The following is a 4,312-nucleotide window of genomic DNA, read 5'->3' as shown; positions in this document are numbered from 1 at the left end:
TCCCCAGGTCATTTGGAGACACTAATCTGTCATTACAACTGGGCGGAGCCAGCCGTGACATCACGGCTGGCTCCGCCCAGCTATCATTTGCGGGGCTTATGGTCGGCCTTCAGCAGGCCGCTCGCCACGCTTTGCCTGTCACTTTGGCTCAGTTGAGCCAAAGCATATGCCTTCGGCTGCTGTGAATAGCCCGTACAGCAGCCCTTCAGTTCGAATGAACCGAAGGGCTCCAGCGGCCGAAGAGAGCCGAAGGATCAGCCGAAGCTACCGCTAGATCCTTCGGCTCCCTCGTGAATAACCCCCATAGTCTTCAGCTTTTAGATGTCCTTCTCTTGGACCTGAATCTCCCAGTCCATCTTTTGTGCATCACTGTCACTCCTTTATTTCCGATGTACAGATCTGTATAGGTTTGGCTGGTCACACATACAAGATGGTGGTTTGAAGGTCTGGAGTATGCACAATCGTTCTTTAGAATGATCTTTGCGACAACATGTACGCTAGGTCTGGGAGAACAGACATCTTTATGTAATCAGCAGGCGCTGGGCACTCAAAATATGGACACAGAAATGGAGATTACACAGTGGCATTGCCACGCACGGCCACAATATATATTACTACAGCTGAGGCTCCCAGACCCGAATGGCATTAGGGTTCCCAACTTCCAAATGACATTCGGGTCTGGGAGCCTCAGCTTTAGTATTGATATCTGTACATGGTTTTCTGCGGTAGTCGTAACGAATATACGTTCGTAAACTCATTTGAAACTAACGAAATTTGGATTTCTTCTGAATTCAAAACCCGAAACCGAATTGAATTTCGGATCCGAATCCCGAAATAACCGAACCGAATTTTTCCGCAGCTTACATTGTCTATTAATTCTTGGTGCTTGAAGTCTGGTGCTGGTAGAACCTACGGATGATCTGCAACTCCCATAACCATAATCACAAAGATCTCCTACAAATAAACACTCCTAACACTTGACCTTTCCCCTGGTGAGCTTATAACAGCTAACCTACCCGCTGAAGCAAGCCCTTCACCCCTCCCCAAATGCTACACACTTTGAGGGGTCTCTTTATGAATGATTTCACACAGGATTCACCCAACGTTAACCCAGGATTTACGTTTTCCCAACTATATGTAGTTAGAAAAATGTGTTAATCTTGGGTGAAAAAAATGTATACATAGACACTTTAATGTTTTCCCTCCCCCTAATATTTAATGCCCCCCCCCAACTGTCACACTTAAATGCTGAAGTAACCTGGTAACCCTAATTGAACCCGTGAATACATTCCGGGGGCATCAAAACAAAAGGTGTTCACTGTCCTATAGTTCATTTTCTTTCTAAAGCAGCCACAGCCTGCATAGAAAAGCCTGTCCCCTGCCAGCATACTGCAGAGATAGACCCTTGCTCTTTGTCTGGAAGCAGTGGTCTCTCTACAGACGTTCAACACGCCCCCCTACTGAGTCAGACCAATAAACCCTTCAATCTGCAAAGCTCATGCTGTCTGCTGATTGGAGAGCTATAGCTTTGATTCAGCAAGGGGCGTGTCAGACCTCTGCAAAGGGATCACTGCTTCCCCGCAGCAGCCATGCTGGTAGTAGGAAGGCTTATGTTACAGAGATGAGGGAAGAGTTCTGTAAATCAACAGAGGAGAACTTAAAGGAGAACTATGAGGGGAGTGATTTTCACTCAGCCTCATAGTTTTAGCCGACCTGTGACAATGAGACTGTCACAGGTCGGCTCAATAGATCGGGAAGTGAGCGAACACATACCGTCGCTCGCTCACTTCTCGATCCTGTCCCTGCAGAGAGCAGTGACTGTCACTCACAGCTCCCTGCAGGGATTCCCCCCTCCCCGCTCCCATCCTCCAGCGTGACTGGAGGAACGGACGGGGGAGGGCACAGCTGGCTCTGCCTCTAGATAGGCAGAGCCCGCTGTCAATCACGCACCTGGGTGGATCTCGACAGTAATGTCGGGATCAGTCCTGGCTGCGGCGTCTCAGTATACCGCAAGCTGCAGCTCGCTAAATACTGAGCTTTGGGTGACGGGAGGACGCTAGTTTGTGTTCTCCCGTTACCCTTAGGAGAACTATGGGGAAAAGCGCTGACCCCATAGTTCTCCTTTAAGAGGTGCTGAAAACGGGTGCTCTGCGGTGTGTTTCTCTGTGCTGTGGGTCTCGTTTTAGGATTGCAGTGCAGCAGAGGTGGAGTTGTCAGATTAAACAGGAAGTTGGGAGCTCAATGGATTTCTGGCAGGTCATCGGGTCATTTTCAGCACTTGCAGCATTTTTAAAGGGACACAACATGGTGAAATGTATATGTATTGCAGAGATGTGCTCAATATGCTTTGTTTATTGTGCCCAGGTATACACTTTACCTGTAGTGCGGCCCTGCGTGGACATAGCACAGGAACACCTGAGGGCCCCATTTCTGCCTCTGATCTACTACACAGCAGAAAACTCTTTCCATGGACTCCAGACTGACAGCACAAGAGTTTATCAGGCAGGAGAAGAGCTCAAGGGCAAGAATGAGTCCAGAGATAAAGAAAGATATGTGCAGGGAGGAGATCACAGCGGGCTCCCTGTAGGGTTCAGACTAAGTCTTATGCCGACCAACGAACAATGTTTAACGCGCATCCACGCTAAGAGCCGGTTCACACCCACAAAGGCCGCGTTCCAGAATGTTCGTCCTCTGGAACGCAAGCCGGTTGGCTCCCTGCGCTCAGGGGTGGGGCGGTTCATTGATGTCAATGGCACCGCGGCCACACACCCGCGGCCACAGTGCGATCGCCCGCACCTGGAATTCGGGCACATTAGTGCTTGCAGTATTTTTGCACATCGCACTGAACTGGAACGCAAGCTCTAATGCTGCTGTATTCCGAGTGCGGGCGATCGCACTGCATGCGGGGGACGTGGCGACAGTGCCAATGACTTCAATGCACCGCCACACCCCTGAGCGCAGGGAGCCGACCGGCTTGCGTTCCAAAGGCCGAACGCTCTGGAACACGACCTTTGTGACCTTGACCTTTGTGACTTCGTTGACCTTTGTGGTGTGAACCGGCCCTGAAATTAGCATTTAGCTTATACAGGTACAGGTATAGCAGGTACCCAGTGCAAGTTAACCAGATGTTGTGAGAATGGGGCACAATCGAATGTTTTTAGTGTATTTCATCATCTGGTCGAATGTTCTTCACTAGGTTCATTCATACAGAACAGAGTGAAGACCACAGGGGACAGGGGAAATACCACATTATGGCCACTAGATGGCGCTGATGATTATAAGAAATAAATACATGTTTATAACGATATAAAATTCAAGAAGGAAATTAGATTGTAAATGTAACTATTGCTATCCCTGTAGTATCAGTGGGCACATTGACATTCTCATTCCCTCCAGACCAGTGACGTCACAAGGGCAGTGCGGGTGACACCATTGCAGGGGTGCCACCAAAATGATTGACAGTCATGTTGGGTGTCACCCCCTCTAAAAAGTTGGGCACTCGGTCATGGACGGAGAGCCTGACCGTGTCAGAAGAGAGGAGGGGACCCGGCGGCATACCTCATCCCGCCGGATGAACATCCCCTCCTCTCTCCCCCGGCGCCCATCACTAAGATTGCCACCGGCAGGCGTCAATCAGATGGCCGCATATGCGCGATGACGTCCTCGCGCACGCGCGATGATGACATGGCTGGGTGTCACCCAATCTGGAGACCGGGTGACACCCGACCTCGGGACGCACCTGCTCCAGACATCTCTAGGCTTATAACATTGTATCTCCTCACTAGCATACACCCGTTCAGAAAAGTCGGGCCGTGGTGTGTAGCCATGGAAGCCCTCCCAGAGTGTCTCTCTGAGCTCTGTGATTGGGGGCCAGCCAGGTGAAATGCTCATGTAACTGAACACAATGTAATCTGGATTTTTAGTGATTACAGACCTGTGGAAAGTCCCCATTTATTTGTCCTCTCATTAACCCGGCTTAGAGGAGGATTCCGGGCATGTTCAATATTAACCCTTGCAGTGGGGCTACCACGGCACTGCAAGGGTTAACTGCCCGCTTTGGACAAGGGCTGAAACAAAAAAAAGATATACTCACCCGAACCTCGGTCTTATGGTGGTGACCACTCACCTTTCGCTCTGGCTGTGGAAAGTTTATCGTTGTCCTCATGTCTAATGCGAGTCAATGGGTGTGATGACGTCATCGGTCCTTGGAGGTCTGTGTGTATATCTGCTTAATATTAGACCCTAGACCAAAATGACCTCAATGATCAAGTAACCCCTTGAGTGCAACCCACATGGTCAATTACTTACCTTT

Source organism: Nanorana parkeri, unplaced genomic scaffold, assembly GCF_000935625.1.
Source record: "Nanorana parkeri isolate BGI_ZX_2015 unplaced genomic scaffold, ASM93562v1 scaffold351, whole genome shotgun sequence".
Lineage (NCBI taxonomy): Eukaryota > Metazoa > Chordata > Amphibia > Anura > Dicroglossidae > Nanorana > Nanorana parkeri.
Note: the sequence above shows the minus strand (reverse complement) of the source record.